An 18,827-nucleotide genomic window follows, 5' to 3' on the forward strand; every position below is an offset into this window, starting at 1 on the left:
AATTGCCACTTGCTGGAAAGACCCAAAACCTCCAACTGTAACGATGTGGTACCAAAAATTGTGGGATCAATTCCTTATGGATTCGGTGACCAGCAAAATAAATAATACAGCTCTGAAACCAGTGCTTAGACCCATAATGGAAAAATGGACCCCTATACTAGAATTTTTAGCCTCAGAGGAATATTTACCTTCTTCTTGGCAACACTTGCAGAAATGGTTGTAAATGTTCTTGCACTTTGGTGATCAAAAATGAATTATACTCCTTCATACCTTCTAGAACAAGCTCATTCTACACATGACCTATACTTATCTTTAGATTTATAAATAACAAAGCCGAGAGTCCTTCGGTAACCTGATCTGTTATGCACAGCAGTTATGTTTGTTAGAAAATAGTTGTATTTTACTTGTATATGAAAAAATTCATTCTGTAAAAGTTTAATTACTGGATTATTGCACTGAATTCATATGTTACTTGTTATTTGACAAAACTAATAAAAAACAAAAGAGGAAAAATTAGAAGGACTTTATTTCTTTTATTCAAACTAATGGGTTATCGTATGGTGGGCGGTTATGGAGGGTGTCATCTTTAAGATCAATGATAGAAGAGAGAAGATAGACTCCACTTTTAAAGCTAAATAATTTTTGAGACATCAGCTGGGGACAGATGAAGAGTCCAAAGAGGAAGAAACTAAGTCTAGTGACTCTGCTACCTCGGGAATGGAAGAGGATTCTGTGGCAGAAAAGGGTGCTGGACCTGCCAGAGTGGTATACGATTTTAGAGACAGAAAGCCAAAGTAAAGGCAGAAGGACTTGGAAAATGACCTTTTGACACTAAGAATAAGAAGATGATCAGAGACTTCTCTCATAACAACTAACAAAATAACATATAAATAGCGAATTGTTATAAGCAAGAACTCTACAAGAATATTGTGATACAAAAACTAATTGTACTAACATTTTTATTAACAGTGAAAAGATCTCCTCCTCTTGGGGTTTTAGTTTACTGTGGTTTGCTTTCCTTTATCCTTAGTTGTAGTCCCTTCGCTAACATTTCTTTGTAGTTTTTGTAGTATTTGCAAAATTAAAAAATATATCCCTCCGGGGATTTAAAAAAGAAGAAAAAAGAAGAACATACAGATGATTTGTTAGAACAAGAAGGGATGGCACCTAGCCTGGCTCTCTTAGCTTTCAGGGCAACCTGGGTCCCCAGGGAAACACGAAAGCTTGGAATGTTGGGCCACTGGTCCTTCCTATGGTAAGCAGTCCCATTTCCTGCAAGCAGAAATTGCTACCCAAACCGGACCCAGAGAAGGGGGAATTAGTGTTAAAACGGGTTCCAGAATTGAATAATGCAGGACTTTGTAGTCTGTGTATACCGGGGTGGATCTCAGTCAGGGTACCCTAAAATAGAATTATGAAGAAAGAGTATAAAGAAGGAGAGTGGGAGTGGTTGTAAACACAAACAAATAACTTTATTGTAGTAAAAATAAAAAGAACTAAAATGTAAAGAACCAACACTAAGCACCTGAAAACTGATTCCCTAAGCAACCACATATGCATGCACACACAAAAAAAACTAAAGGGCACGCTCAGGACTTTTTTTTCTGGGAGAACACACCGGGACATTTAAAAAAAATGTTTCAAAGTTCATGAGTTTTCAGAACACAGATTGAAAACTTAATTTCCCTCTTGAGAGTTCCGGCACCTCTTTTAAAACAAAAAAGCCCTGGGAACACTTATGAAAGGTAGAAAGGGGGAAATTGGGAAGCTTTAGGGAAGGAACATATAACCTTAAATCCTGGTCTTGAGTTCTGGATAGGTCCAGTAGCAGATACAGCTGAGGTCCAAGGAGGCAGAATATCAAGGAGTAAAAGTAGAGGAAAAAGTCTGCAGAGTGTAGCAGGCATTCTCAGAAGGAAACCAGAGTTCTGACCAGCAGAAATCTGGACCAAAGATCTGAGAAATAGTTTGCTAGGGCATTGAGTCCTCCTTTTATAGATGGAAGATCCCCAGGATAGGTGTGGTTTTGGCCATCCTGTCTTTAGATTGTGTCAAGATAAAAAGTTTGAATCTCAGTGGCTGATTTAAAGTTAACTGCTGTCAAACTTTGTCAGGAAAAGTGAGGGAAATGCCTTGATTAGGCTATTGGGAGCCAAATCTGCAAGGGCACAAAGAGCCTGGGTGAGGCAACACAATTAACATACTTTCATTCGATTGAAGGGAGCCAGATCTGCATGAGCACAAAAGTTTGGGTGAGTCAAGATGGCTCCTGAAACACAATAGAGAGCAAATTAATGGTCTGACTGCCCTTTTTGATTGAGTAAAAAAAAGGGAAAAGAGGAATCAGGAGTCCTTCCTTGGGCTGAGCAGACACCTCTGGGGTGTGACGTCTCCATTGCTGAGAACTCTTTTGCTATCGAGAACAATATGCCACTGAGCTGGGGGAGATTGCACTTAATCCGTTTCTAATTCCATCACATCCTTCACATATCCCACTGTCTTAACATCTGAACTGTGTTAGTTCAAGCCCCGCGCTGGTGTGAGCAGCCAGCCTGTTGTCCCCAGCTCATCGTCCACCCAGCGATTCGAAAGCTTCGGCAAGTAGATAAAATGGGAACCACTCCTTAGAGAGGGTGGGCACGCCAACCTCCCTGTGGGAGGGCGTTAGCTGATGGTCTGACGTCCAACGGTCGAGGCTTGTAAAGGCAAAATAGCTTCCCGGCTACGAAAAGAATGCCTGCAATGATGTTCCGGCCAGGCGGTGGCAGTGTGGCGATTGACATACAGGTCCTGAGGCCAGGCCAGCAAGCAGCCATGCGGGAAAATGACGGAGTCAGCCAGAAGACGTCTACACCGGGCAGTGATGGCGCGTGCAATTAAAGTGAATATATGTTGTCTTCCCTATCCCCTACGAACATTGTTAGTCCCTTATCTATATATGGAGTAACTGTACATCGCTTTGAGCCCACTGGGGAAAGCGATTAATAAATGGAAAGTATTATTATTATTATTATTATTATTCTTTCCAGGGATTTTCCAATGTCACAGCTGACCCAGGTGCCTTTATGAGACTCCCCAAGTTTCAGATCCCCTAGGCACTTAGGCCTTAAAAGGGGGGCGCTTATTAAAATAAGTCCAAAATAAAAGGGGGAACCCTACTCTCCAGAGAGGTCTGAGCTGGAGGAAGGAGCAGGGTCCTCATAAAAGGCAGAAAATGTTTTGTTGAGGTCTACGTTGGCTATCATGCATAGCTACATTTGGTTTCTTTGATCAAAAGCTGTACAAGTATGCTAAAAATCATATGGTGATCTCCTAACAGAGTTACAGCCTTCTAGGCCAATTGAAGTCAATCAGTTTAGGAGAAAGTAACCCTTTTAGGACTGTAAAATTAAGCGTGCAAAGATGTTGAGCATTTTTTTGCTTGTCTTTTAAACATTGATCAAGCCTACTTTCTCTGAAAATGGTCATTCCTGCAGAGTAACCTTCATTTTTTTTGTCATTAAAATGGAATTTGATAAAGAACATACATGTGGTACCTACCACATTTGACAGAAAACAGGGACCATAATTCATTGCCAGGGAAATCCTCATTCATCACACTATATATTCCCTTAGCAGATGCATTCATAAGGGGGGGGGCTGCCAAGATACAATTCTAGGCCCTCAGAATTGGATGCTGGACTCATGGGCAGTACTCCCAAAGTTAAATATGTCCCTTAATGGATGTTTTTGGCTGTAGGTGTTTTGGTTGGCAGGAAAAAGTGCAACACTCTTGCCAGTGGAATGTCTCTTGGATATTTCCTCTTTTGCCAGGTTCAGGGAAGACAATCCAGGCATAGGTAGCAGCAAAGTTAAAGACTTTCAAGTTTGGAATAAGATAGCAACAAAAGGAGATTGGGTGGTATGGGGGTGGTCATGGACAACAAAGTAGAAAGCCAGAAGGACTCAGTCCTTGAAGCTGGTCAAGAAAAGTATTTTTTGGGGGGGAGTATTAGGGTTGGGATCCAAACAACTGTACGAGTAGGTCCATGTGTCTGAAGTCCACCACCATCTTCTCCTTGTCATGCTATTGCTGCTCTTCCAGCATTACCTAGCTACCTGGGTGCTGCTTCACTATGACCATGCCAAGGCTTCCTATCCTCCCAGCAATGGAATTAAACCCTCACCCTGCCATGAACCACTGGAAATTGTACCAGGCATGGTGCACAGACATCTTAAAGAGGAACTCCCTTGTGCTTGCCGCATTGGCCAAGATGCACCGTGTCCCCAGCCTCATTGTGGAAGGGGAGATCCAGCCCCACCCTCTCTACTTCCTTAGCCTGAGGACACCATCCATTCAGCCTCTCCTCCTCTTTAAGACTCTTCCCCTACACAGACTAGACTGTATAGCCAGGAGTCTCCTCCCCAGCTTCCTCCATCAACTTGCATATACTCCCTGGCTGGCCTCCTCCTCTCGTGAGAGCCAGTTTGGTGTAGTGGTTAAATGTGCGGACTCTAATCTGGGAGAACCGGGTTTGATTCCCGACTCCTCCACTTGCACCTGGCTGGATGACCTTGGGCAAGCTGTAATTCTGATAAGAGCTGTTCTTGAAAAAGAGCAGTTTCTGTCAAGAGCTCTCTCAGCCCCACCTACCTCACAGGGTGTCTGTTGTGGGGAGGGGAAGGGAAAGGTGTTTGTAAGCTGCTCTGAGGCATCTCTGGGTAGTGAAGGATGGGGTATAAATCTCTTCTTCTTCTTCTTCTTCGTGAAAAGAAGAGTCACTGTGGGAAACCAGAATTTACTTTGCCTGTTAATATGTCTCAGCTCCACCTTCAACCCCCAATCCCTCCTCCAATAATGGAGATTTTAGAGGAAGCAGATTAAAAAAGTCAAAGACCTGCAGTCACAATGAGGGCACAGAGTTTTGTGATGTGCCCCATTTGCAAACCATGGACCATTACTAATTTTTAGCCACCTCATGAACTGATTTGGTTTGTGAGGCAGTAGAATGGCCCCTTGTGTGCTAGAGACACTAAAAGGGTCATGAATCTCTAGCTGACTCTTCTCTACCTGCCCTCCATGTTTGTGCCCCAGAAAGCAGGTACTCATTTCTCTAGAAAGCTCTTTCCTGGTGGCACATTCTTCGGGGGGCTGTAACTCGGACCCTGTAAATCCAATCTTCACCAGACGTAGAGGGAAGTTAGGGAAGAGTCAGCTGGATATGGCCAGAAAGTTTGGTACCTCTCGCTTGCAAACAATCTGACAAGCAATCATTTTGACAGGCACACGTTCAGGAGTGTATAGAACAGATCCTGTGCAAGCTATAGATACCAGACTTAGAGGGCATGTAGAGGGGCATCTAGGGGGAGTCCACTGTGAGATTGGTGTCTCTAGCTTGCACATGATTTTTTCTATTTACTCTGCAACCTCCTGAACCTGCACCTCCTCTGGATGCTCTTCTACATGTGTTCCAAGTTGTTGCTTTGAAGTGGAGGCAGTCTGTCTGGAAATGTCTCTGCTCATGAACCAGCATGAACTCCATGAACAGCTTGAAAGTTTGTGGAAAGTTCGCGCTGGGTGACCTGCCACGAACTTGAGCTCGTGAAGCACAAACCAGCCAAAATTCATCACAAACTTTAGTTTGTGAGCCAGTTCATGCCCATCCCTACACAAGACTACAGAAGTGAAGGAGGTGTGCATGGATAACACTTTGAGATAACACAACTATCTTGGAGGATGAATGCTGATTTCTCCTGCACAGCAGGGTTTTATGCATCGGCCAAAATCAATGTCTGCTCTACACATAATTTCATTTTTATAAAGGGTTTGTATGGTTCAACATAAGCAAGATTTAGTAGCAGTAACCACCTTTCTGTGATGGTAAAAATTAATACCTTGATGGCCCAGACTAGCCTGATCTCATAAGATCTCAGAAACTAAGCAGGGTTGGCCCCAGTTAGTATTTGGATGGGAGACCACCAAGGAATACCAGGGTCCCAATCAATGTTCCCTTTAAGCTGTGGAGTGTTGTGAGCAAAAATTCTACTTTGTGAGCTACTAGCATTAAAGTTGTGAGTGAACGATTTGGCTGCTGCATAAATTAGTTTGCTCTGGAGCCCTCCTTCCTGAGCAAAGACAATAATGTGTGAGCCAGAGGCTAAAAAAATAGTGAACTAGCTCACACAAACTCAGCTTAGAGGGAACACTGTTCCCAATGCAGAAGCAGGCAATGGCAAACCACCTCTGACTGTCTCTTGCCTTGTAAATCCCATGAGGGGTTGCCATAAGTTGGCTGTGACTTGACAGCACCTTCTGCCAATAGTGAAGTACTAGCTACAACTAGTGCTCTATTTGAATGGCAGATTTATGAGCACTGTTGGATTGTGTTGTGTACTTGATTATGGCGTTCAGAAAACAAAACAGGGACAAGTGAATACAGCCTGGAGGGGACAAGAATATTTGCCATCCAAAGCAAAGCGGTTTTCCTGGGGGGATCCAGTACTTAACTCAACCCCGGTGTTTTTAACCTTAAGCAAAATGCCAATGACACTCGGTCACCTCAGCACTCCAGGGTCTCACCTCTCAAAATTACACAAAAAAACACAGAACAGGAGCTTGTCTGCAAGGGCACCTAATTCAATTAAAAACTAGAAGTTGAGATACCTTAATGAGTTGTTTTGACGTGCATGAAATCATCTAGTGAGTAACACTACCAACAGATTAGGGGGAAATGAAGACCCAAGTTAACACAGGCCAGGCTCTTGTATTCCTGATCAGTTGGCAATACTGCCCACTAGAATCCTAGCATTTATCACATTGCTATCCTCTAAAAAGCATAGGGTGGGATACTTTACCCCCTTCCCATTTTAGGAGGAGGAGGAGATTGGATTTATTCCCCAACCTTCACTGGAAGTCTCAGAGTAATTTACTTTCTCCTTTCCCTTCCCTTCCCTACAACAGACACCCTGTGAGGTAGGCGGGGCTGAGAGACCTCTTTCAAAAACTGCTCGTGTGAGAACAACTCTGAGATAACTTGTGACTGACCCAAGGTCATGCCAGCAGCTGCATGTGGAGGAGTGGGGAATCAAACCTGGTTCTCCCAGTTTAGAATCTGTGCTCTTAACCACTACACCAAACTGGCTTTCACCAACCCTGTGAGGGAGGTGAAACTGAGAGAGAATGACTGCCGCAAGGTTAGCCAGTGAGCTTCAAAGGCCAAGGTAGGATTTGAGCATGAGTCTCCCAGGTCATCACCTGTCTCTACATCACACATAGCACAGTTCTGGGCATCCGAATTATTAGCCCATCACCTTCAATGGACTTAGTCAAGTGTAAATCCTGCTTAGGCTAGACCAACAGATTTTTCTCCTAGCTTCTCTCCTTTACCTGATTGCAGCTTTAAAGTTAAGTTATACCATATGTATGCAACGGTGCAAAAATAACTCGTTACACACGTTTTGGAAGAGAAATGACCTGAACATCCAAGTCATTACTAGCAATTCTGCACTATATTAATTCTGAAAATCTTATTTTATTATTCGGTATTTAAATATTGATGTATGAATGAAGGGAAACCGAGTACCCAAACTCAAATGAAATCCTGGTTTTGAAACATGTTTTAATTACGCTGGCTCCCCCCTCCAGAAAAAAACCACGCCTACTTCCATGGCATAAAAGCTATCGGGAAAGTCTTAGTGATTCTGCCACTCCATTGCTGCCCCCTTTGGCCAGGCAATGGGTGCCCCTCACTCCATGTGAGGTGGGCAGGAGCCATCGCAGCTACCAGAAGTCAGCTGTCTGAGCCCCAGAAAAGGCAGGTACAAATGGTGCCTGCTCTTCGGCTTTCCCCCTCTCCTATGGGGAGCAGGGCTACCCAAGAGCACTACGGTCGGGGGCCCAGAATCTTCTAACCGTGCTGGGCCCCAAGGACGCTAGGTTGGCCGTCACAAGGGCTAGGGCCTTCTCAGTGGCGGCCCCCACCTGGTGGAACGAGCTCCCGGAGGAGATCCGGGCCCTGCGGGACCTGGTGCAGTTCCGCAGGGCCTGCAAGACGGAGCTCTTCCACCAGGCTTTCGATTAGGGGCCGCCACTGCCCCCCCGGATATATACCATCTTTGGGGGGGGACTAAGGCTCAGGAGGCCAGGTAGAAACATCTGGTAACATCTAAAATATTACCAATGCCTACTGGAAATGTTTGGGCTGTGCTAGGGCGGGGGTCGCCCTCTCTGAGACTCTGAGATTCTGAGATTCCGATGAATTTAATTTTTGAGCACTTTAATGTTTTAAATGGATTTTAAATTGTACATGATGTTTTAATTGTATTATGGTATTGATGTTTTATCAGCAAGTTCTTTCTTGCCTTGTAAGCCGCCCTGAGCCCCACAGGGAAGGGCGGGGTATAAATTTAATAATAAAATAAATAAAAAATAAAATAAATATAGTGTGGGGCCCAAGGCAGCTGCCCCTATCCACTAAAACCACTCTGCGAGGTCTGTACAGATGTGTCTGAGACACTAACATCTGAAAAATAAAAACTGCAGAGAGTAGCAACGAAGCTGACAGGCCTGAAGGAGAGGCCCTTTCATTGAGGTGGTGAAACTGATCAGGAGTTCCGCCAAGTGAAGAAAACTCGTCAGTTTCAGACGTTTCCCACACAAACGGGTCTCCTCGCTCCTACATTTGTATTCCTTCACCATCATCATCATCATCATCATCATCATCATCATCATCATCATCATCATCAAGTTTATTGTATTAGCCATTGGCCATAACAAAGCATAAATACAAACACAATCCTTATACATCACATTAAATTATCCCTTCACTAACTTGCGCTGAACCCTAACCTTAATCTTATCTTTTTTGCTGCCAAAGCAAACAGGGACATTCTGCTGGTAACATATACGTCCATATCAGAGAGCAAAAAACCCCAACCAACTCCCGTTTTGAGAATCCATTGTGCAAAGGTAAAATAGGGTATATAAATCTCTGCCTAAGTGATTCGTGCCATGAGCATCTCAGTAAATAGGGCTCGATATCATCATCTTCGCCCAAACCACATTGACAGATTCTTAAGGCAACAGGTAAACCCATAAAACGGCCAACACAGACCATTGAAGGAATGGCATGGAATCTGAGGGCTGTAAATGCGCTTCTTAGGTCAAGATTAGTTAGTTTCTCTAAATAGCCAGTCCTACAGTGATCTCTTTTAAAGATCTTAAACGGCCTTTTGGCAACTTGCCGCCGCATGAAGGTTCAAAAGGCATTCCTTTGCCGCTTTCTTTCATTTCCCCAGAGATATTTGCAGTCCAAGGAGTGAAAGCACAGCTTGCTCCCTCTTGCGGTGCAACAAGGGATTTCTCGGAAACAGGGAAGTCTGATGCTGTGCCGCGAGAGAGGACAAACGGCATTTTTGCACCTCGGACTGCAAATACCTCTGCAGAAACAAACGAAAGAGGCAGAGAAATACAAATGTAGGAACCCGGAGATCCATTTGTGCAGAAAACATCTCACTGCTGCTTTTTTCTGGCCTTTGTACAGGGAGTATCCAAGGGACAATTAGTGCTGAGTATTCCAGGACTGGCCACCAGTTGCTGTAAGTTAGGGAAATGGGGTGGGGGGTGGGCAGTTTAAGAGGGTTTCCTGTGTTGATCTACAGTTAGATTTTAATCAGTCAGAAGGTGGGAGGGGTGTTGTAAAGAATGCTTGTAAAGGAAGCAAAGGTACAATGCATATTGTAATCAGCTTGATTAGAGCAGAGAAGAGGATGAGAGAGGAAGAGGAGGAGTCTCAGAGCGGCTTACTTTCTCATCAGTTAGATTTTAATCAGTCAGAAGGTGGGAGGGGTGCTGTAAAGAATGCTTGGAAAGGAAGCAAAGGTACAATGCATATTGTAATCAGCTTGATTAGGGCACGCATGCGCAGCCGGCTGCTTCGATCTCCTGTCGGTGGCTTCCTCCCCGGCATCTGATCGTGCCAGGGAGCAACTGCGCGGCGGCTCAGGGGATCTGTGTGATCCCACCACCGCGTGTCTCTTTTGGTGTGGCTCTAAAAAGCCACACTTTGGCCGTGTTTTTTTCTGCCGTGTGGCAGGGGCCCAAATCCAGTTCTCCCGGAGTAGAGTCTGTGCTCCTAACCACTACACCAAACTGGAATGCTTAGGGGCAGAAAATTAGCATTGGTAGCAAGATAAGACTCCTATGTCCCTATTCAGCCATTGGGGATCCATTGTTCTGAACCTGTGAATTAACAAAAATTCAGCAATCTCAGGTTGTAATTTCCCCTTGAGGACACCACAGACTTCCTAATAAAGATAGGATCTGTTAATCTTCCAGGACACACTATTTTGGCCACCATGGATGTTGAATCTCTGCATGCCAACCAGTGTTCCCTCTAAGCTGAGTTAGTGTGAGCTAGCTCACACTAACTCAGCTTAGAGGGAACATTGATGCCAACATCCCTGGCAAAGATGGACTACAAGCTATTAGGCACACCATCTCTGACAACACCATGGCCACATATAAGCTATTTTGGAAACTGATGTCCAGGGCATTCTTTTTAACTTTCTGGAAGAGCCAACCCTAACTGGCATGGAAGAAGGAAACACTTTAGGAAATCAAAGGACCACCCTAAAGTTGCCCATGACTGGCACCAAGGTTTTAAACAAGAAGCTCTTTGCAGCCAACCCTGACTGTTGCACTACAGCCTCGAACAAAATTCTGCTTTGCTACATGAAGTTTAGGGAGCTGCGGTGGCTCAAGTGGTTAAGATGCTGAACTGCAGGCTGTGGAAGGTCAGTAGTTCAGCAGTTCAAGACCCGGGTGCTGCAAGACGGGGTGAGCTCCTGTCTCTAGTTCCAGCTCCTGCCAACCTAGCAGTTCGAAAGCAAGAAATTGCAAGTAGATAAATAGGTACCACTTCGGTGGGAAGGTAACAGCATTCCGTGCACCTTGGTGTTTAGTCATGCCGGCCACATGACCACGGAAATGTCTTCGGGCAGCGCTGGCTCTTCGGCTTTGAAACGGAGATGAGCACCGCAACCCTAGAGTCGGATTCGACTGGCTTTCGAGCAAGGGAACCTTTACCTTTACCTTTACATGAAGTTTTACCCTTCCTCCCATTGAGCTTATGGAAGCCTTTGGAAGTACAAGGTGTGTTGATAGCTGTTTAGCAGCTGCAGCATCTGGAAAGGAATGCAAAAGTGGATGGGGGAAGGAACTGTAATAGGTGCAGGTGGCCCATTCTTTAATCCAGGGTGAATCCTTGACAGGATTCAAGGAACTAGCATTAGCTCTTCACCAGAGGGCTATCACCAAGATATGTAAATAGTTTTTTAAAAAAAAACTACACCAGATTCACATGAAAACAATGAATAAAAAGGCAATGCACAAGAGTTATTTTTGTCACAAAAACCCGGTTTTTCTAATGCTAGATTCTCATCTCCAACCTGCCTAACAATTACTACAACTTTACATTTTCCACACAACTGCTATTGTGGTGACTTTGTTCTTTCATACCAAGAAGATGTGCAGGTGCTTTAAGCACAATGGAAAATATACTCCTTTAGAGGGTAATTGTTAGAAGAGACAGCTCCCAGAGCAGTACTTTTCTCAAGATGATATACATTGTGCTTCCCATAACTGTCCAACAGCTAACCCAAGGATATATTTTGTGTATATAGCTCTTTTGTCTGGCAGGAAAAAAGATCTGTGGAAATTTTAATTCAAAGTGGCAACTTTCTTCCCCTTTAAGTGGCATTTCTGCTAAAACGGAATATGTTTCCATGCCTCGGAAACATTGTTCATCTGTCACGACTCACTTTGGTCCATAAACCTAGAGGAAAATTAAGGGGATGAGTTAGGAAGAATAGCAGGACTATGAAGCTGGAAGTAACATTGGGATGCATACCAGAGTAAGGAACAATGCAAAGGATATGCTATGGAGGAGTCTTCTCCATCAGTGAGTGACCTGGCCTCACCATCTTGCTTCTCTTCTCAGCATGAAGGGGTGACTCCATTGTTCTTTATGCATGCTAGCGGAAGGCCCTTCCAAAAAGCAACACAAAAAATGGGGGCTGCACAATGTCTTGTGACCTAACAGGCATCATGACCAACCTGAGGGTGACCCACATTGGTTAAAGCCCATAATCTGACAAGCTCACCAGCATCCAAAGCAGAAGAAGGCACATCTGTACCTGAGATCCTTTCAGTGGAAATTGGGGAGGGGGGTTGAGCCAGGCACGTCCTTTGTCCTTTCTGCATGCAAAAACCATGCTTGAGCCACTGTCCCTTCTTTTCTGAGTTAAGAACAAAAAAGGAGCAAGGCCCAGCAGCTATGTTGAGATCAGAAGGTTTTATGGTAGGTAAAGGTTCCCTTGCTCGAAAGCCAGTTGAGTCCGACTCTAGGGTTGCAGTGCTCATCTCCGTTTCAAAGCCGAAGAGCCAGCGCTGTCCGATGACGTTTCCGTGGTCATGTGGCTGGCATGACTAAACACCGAGGTGCACAGAACGCTGTTACCTTCCCACCGAAGTGGTACCTATTTATCTACTTGCAATTTCTTGCTTTCGAACCGCTAGGTTGGCAGGAGCTGGAACTAGAGACGAAGGCTCTAACAGAACAATTCTAGAATTTCAAATATTTCAATGTGTCCAATGACTGGTAAAATCCCAGCAGAACATAATCCTAAAGCTCATTTATATGTGAGGGGAAATTATAAGCTAGGCCATCTTCTTCTTTTTCCCCCGATTGCCAATCGCACAAGACTTCTGTGTTCTGCTGTGTAATTAGAGCACTTTTGAAACACTCGAGATTGCAACGGCAAAACGGCACTTCAGAGAAGGCTTTGGCAATTATTCAATCTCTAGCTTGGAAAAAAAAAGTATTTTTTTTCATGCCCATTCTGCAACAACAATGATAATAATAAAAGGCTCTAACAGAACAATTCTAGAATTTCAAATATTTCAATGTGTCCAATGACTGGTAAAATCCCAGCAGAACATAATCCTAAAGCTCATTTATATGTGAGGGGAAATTATAAGCTAGGCCATCTTCTTCTTTTTCCCCCGATTGCCAATCGCACAAGACTTCTGTGTTCTGCTGTGTAATTAGAGCACTTTTGAAACACTCGAGATTGCAACGGCAAAACGGCACTTCAGAGAAGGCTTTGGCAATTATACCGCATCACAAACTATCCTTCAATCTCTAGCGTGGAAAAAAAAGCATCTTTTTCATGTCCATTCTGCAACAACAATGATAATAATAAAAGGCTCTAACAGAACAATTCTAGAATTTCACATATTTCAATGTGTCCAATGACTGGTAAAATCCCAGCAGAACATAATCCTAAGGCTCATTTATAAACGTTGTCACTCTGCATGAGACAGATCCCTTATCCTGCCTTTTATTTATTTATTTATTGTGGAATTAGGTTATCAGGAAAGCATTCCTGGCTCATCAGAAAATGCAATATGTCCTGCCTCAACAGCTGTGTCTTTCTGCAACCTGAACCCTAAACGCTATTACCCACAGTCAAAATTCATGAGCCAGTTCTGCCATGACATGGGAAATATCATACATGGAAATATAACCTGGAAACTGAAAGTGATATTTGTATTTGCATTTTGATGTATTTCGATGCAGCCCCTGGGACATCTCTTTCAATGTTCTTCATGATCCTGAGAACCAGTGACTTTTTAACAGTGATAGCATGTGAAAGCTCGAGAAAGAGGCCTCCCCTTTCCGAACAGAAGCCCCTGTGGCTTTCTTTCATAGCCTTCTGAGACCCCAAAACTATTTCCTCCCCTTCTGGTGCTTTCACCGTCATGCCCTCACGCCTTCATGCCCTTGCACAATTTTTATAATCCTGCAACAAAATGACCCCTTATCACTTTTTTAAAAATGCATGCTTAAATGATTCCTCCATTTCTCTAGCTGTGTATGGGAGGGGGGCTTCCTAAGGACCACTGAAACAGCAATGACTGATGGGAACACTGTGGAAAGCTAAACCCGTCAGAGGAATTTCCTTGTGTCATAAGATCTGTTTGACTGTGAGGGATGGAAGGCTTCTCCATTGATTTTATCTCTCCATCTCTCCTGACCTCCCATCCTTTGAACTCTCCACAGTGACAGGAGCCAGAGAAAGGAAGGAAACAACTGGCACTTATTCCTTCCGTTTCTATTCCCATTTGTTTTTTTATTTATTATCTATATGAATGAGACCGTTTCTATTCCCATTTGTTTTTTTATTATCTATATGAATGAGAAAAAAATGCACTGAGCTTTTACTTTGGAAACAAATGAATATTTCCTGAGAGGAACAAAGGCCGGACCCCACAGTGTAACCAGGTCCATGATGGCTCTATTCTTCTGTTTCAAGTGACCCTCAAACTGCTGTTATGTATGTCGTTATGACACCCAGTCCCAGTGCCAGTGACAAAAGAGCGCCTGTATGTATAGGAGCATCAAGGCAAAAATTAATTATGTCTCTGAATGGATCTTCAAGGCTGCAGTTTAGATAATGGACCATGGAGACGGTGATATCCTTAACTATGGTACTCATTTCATTGATTGGCCATTCATGACCTACTGAATTCTGGATAAGATTTGAATTACAGAATTTCCAGTCCTTGGTTACAAGGATCCCTTATACCAGGGATCTTCAAACTTCTTGAGCCCATAGGTAAAGATCACCATCACAAAATGGCTACCATGGGGGTGTGGACAATCACAAGATGGCTGCCACAGAGGCAAGACTTGGTCTTTGCTTTAAGGAAGAGAAATTGGATTGGATCCAGAGAATGTTTTGCTCCAAACACACCTGATTCTCCTCCTTACTACAGCCCCTATCCCACCTGGCTTTTGTCCAAGCCACTCCGGTGATCCCCAGCACAGCCTTTTGCAGTGATCAATGGGAATTCCCCTCCCTTTCCCCTTCCTCACTCAGGAAAAAGCTGGTTGAATCCAACCAGCTGTTTAGTTTCATTGTACAGAAAGTGGAATGTTAGCTACCCGTAGAGGCACAAGAAGAAGCTGCCAAGCCCAGTAATATAAGAAAGCATGTGCTATGACTAAGAACAGCATCTATCTGATGCTGGGCGGCCAGTCAGACTCTGGTCCTGATGACCTTCATTGGGCTCTGTAAGCTATGGCTGGTTGGCTCAGGCTGAGTCGGTTGAAATTAAACCTGGCAAAGACGGAGGTACTGGGCCTGAGTCGGACCGATCTGGGGTTGGGGCTCCCACTCCCGGTCTTCGACGGGGTGCCACTGGTGCCTCAACGGTAGGCTAGGAGTCTGGGGGTGCACCTGGACTCATCGTTGATGATGGAGGCCCAGGCAGCAGCCACTGCCAAGGCGGCCTTTTATCATCTACGGCTGGCCCGGCAGTTGGTTCCCTACCTTGATCGTGAAGACCTGGCCACTGTGATCCACGCGGAGGTCACCTCGAGGCTTGACTACTGTAACGCTCTCTACTTAGGGCTGCCCTCTGTCGCAAATCTGGAAGCTGCAGCTGGTGCAGAATGCTGCAGCCAGGTTGTTGTTGAGCCTCTCTAGGTGAGACCATATTCGGCCTGGTCTGCAAGCGCTGCACTGGCTGCCGATAGCATACCGGATTTGCTTCAAAGTGCTGGTCCTTACCTTTAAAGCCCTGAATGGCCAGGGTCCGGCTTACCTGAAGGACCGTCTCTTCCCATATGTTCCCTCAAGAGCACTACGATCGGGGAACTTCCATCTCCTGGTAGTTCCAGGTCCCCGAGAGGTTAAGTTTGCCCTTACTAGGGCCAGGGCATTTTCGGTGGCGGCGCCTACCTGGTGGAATGAGCTCCCAGAGGAGATCCGGGCCCTGCGGGACCTTATGCAGTTCTGCAGGGCCTGCAAGACGGACCTCTTCCACCAGGTATTCAAGTAGGAGCCACCGCCGCCACTATTCTACCACTGACGTGGCAAGTCATCGGCTGCCCTATAACAAAAGGGGGGCTGGCATGCCCAGGGAGAAGTTTTGGACAGCATAGCGGGAGACCGCGCCACTGAGACAGCTGGCCACCAAATGTGGGTGTTTGTTCCCATCTTGGATGATTAGGTATAGCACCGCATTAGAGGAAGGTTTTATTGTGATTTAGTGTATTCTACTATAAGTTTGAATGTATTTTACACTCGGCTTTGCCACATGTGAGCCACCCTGAACCTTTGGGAGGGTGGGATATAAATCAAATTATTAAATAAATAAACAAATAAATAAAACAGCCAGTTTGATGTAGTTGTTAAGTGTGCAGACTCTAATTTGGGAGAACTGAGTTTGATTCCCCAGTCCTCCACATGCAACTACTGGTGTGAACTTAGGTCAGCCACGGTTCTCTCAGAGCTGTTCTCTCAAGAAGTTCTCTGAGAGCTCTCTCAGTCCCACCTCCCTCACAGGGTGTCTGTTGTGGGGAGAGGAAGGGAAGGAAATTGTAAGCCTTTCTGAGACTTCGAGTGAAGGGTGGGGTATAAATCCAACTCTCTTCCTTCTCCAGTTTAGGATAAACCCACTGCTTTGCTAGTCAGCTAGCTAGTAGGGAGCAACCTGTCATTTCCTTTGTTTTCCCACCCCATTCAAACCCCTTTAGATTTGGTCCCCAAGGCTCATGAAGCAAGTGGATACTGGAGAAGTACATCAGCAGGAGCCACAGCACCCACCGTAGGCTTGTCAACCTTGAGTTCTCCCAGAATTACAACTTCTCCAGATGACAGAGATCAGTTCCCTTGAAGAAAATGGCAGCTCCAGAGGGCAAAATTTAGGGCATCACATCCCCACTGAACTCCTTCCCATCCCCAAACTCCACCCTCTCCAGGCACACCCCCAAATCTCCAGGAATTTCCCAATCCTGAGTTGGCAATTCTAACCTAGAGGCACCATGTTGGGGATAGCCACGTTATACTGCACCAGTTTTACTCAGCAGGGCAATGTCGTTGTGAGGCATTGCCACACAAGGGAGATGAGAGCCATGCAGAAAAGAGGTGTTTCATTCCAACTTCTGGAGAAGAGAAACAAATCACAGGCACTAGTTCATTTCCAATAGCTAAAGCCAATAAAGGGGGCGGGGGCGGGAAACCACATCCAGCAGACTGGAGTTTAAGTAAAAACAAGTTAATATCAGTAGAAAGTGTCATTGTTCTCAATAAACTCAGCATTTGGGGGGGTAGCACCGGATTCCTTTTTCCTTTTAATGTCACATGGAAAACAGTTATTTTCTTTGCTCATTATATTTGTATCATTTCTGGCCTCCCTAGTTACCAAAAAAACAATGAAAATGGCTCTTTTGCCATTTTGTTCTAAACAACAGAAATGGCATTTTCAAGACTAGCCTACATTTTAGTGTAATTTGGGCAATGATCTTTAAAAGAAAAGAAAAAAAAGTCTAAAATGCTATTATGTTTTGTCATGGGTTTTTTCCCCCCTTCTTCTCTCTACAGAATGTTTAAAAGCGTGATAGGCATATCTTCTAGCATTGTTTACCATCCTTTTGCTTTTTAACTGGCTAGTACAGTTTGGTGTAGTGGTTAAGAGCAGTGGGCTCCAATCTGGAGAACCGGGTTTGATTCCCCACTCCTCCACATGAAGCCAGCTGGGTGACCTTGGGTCAATCACAGTTCTCACAGAACTGTTCTCTCAAGAGCAATTATGTCAGCGCTCTCTCAGCCCCACCTACCTCACAGGGTGTCTGTTGTGGGGAGAGGAAGGGAAGGTGATTGTAAGCTGCTCTGAGACTCCAAGTGAAGGGCGGGGTATAAATCCAACTCTTCTTCTTCTTCTTCCTACCTCTACTACTACTACTTCTTCATCCTACCTTTCCTTGAAGAAGCTCAAGGTGGCATCCATGACCTCCTTGTTAGCCATTTTATCCAAGTCATCATGCAAGTGTGGGGAGTTGGACCCTGGTCTTTGAAATCCTAGTTCAGCACTCTAGCCATCTTGTGGGCTATGAGGTGGCAAGTGTTCAACAAAGAACTGCTGTGAAAACGGATATGAAAAAGATGTTCAGATGTCTGATGATGGCACTAGGGATGCCGATGGGGTCATCTACAGCTTCGCAACCAAGCAACCCTGGACTTCTTTGGTGGTCTCGCATCCAAATACTAACTGGTGCCAACCCTTCTTAGCTTCTGAGATCTGATGAGATTGGGCTTGCCTGAGCTATAGGTACAAAACTGGGGGGGCAGTGTGCCAGATGCTGTGGGGGGAGCAGCCTACAAGTTCCAATCAAGCCTCTTGAACACATTCTTCTGGAGGAGGGCTATATTTTTATTTATTAAAAAGACTAGAAAGAAGGCTCATCGTGGAAATAAATACAACGGCCTCTAGAAAGAGGCTCTGGGTGGGTGCCCCAGCCTTGGACACTCAGTGTCCATTTGCTCAGCAGGGTATACCTCAGCAGGATATAATGACACTGAGTCCACCATTTTCTCCAGAGGAACTGATCTCTGCTACCTAAAGAACAGTTGTAATTTTGAGTGATCTCCAACCCTCACCTGGAGATTGGCAACGATGGTTCCCCAGAAGGGAATGGTTGGTTTGGAGGGTGGAATCTATGGCTTTGTACCTGTCCGAGGTCCCACGCCTCCTGAAACCTCACCCTCTCCAGGCTCCATCCCTCAAATCTCCAGGAATTTCCCACCTGGAGTTGGCAACCCTATCTCCTGCCCAGCCAATCATCAACCTACCTTTATTTCCCCCTCACGCTTCAGCTTTCCACCCCCCACATACCTGCAGCCTCTCCCGTGCTCTGAAGTCCTGACTGCTATGTCACATTGGCTGTCATACGGGGGCCACCTCAGCAGCATATAAGGATACAGAGCCCACCATTTTCTCC

Source organism: Gekko japonicus, unplaced genomic scaffold (genome assembly GCF_001447785.1).
Source record: "Gekko japonicus isolate JY-2015 unplaced genomic scaffold, Gekko_japonicus_V1.1 scaffold192, whole genome shotgun sequence".
Classification (NCBI taxonomy): domain Eukaryota; kingdom Metazoa; phylum Chordata; class Lepidosauria; order Squamata; family Gekkonidae; genus Gekko; species Gekko japonicus.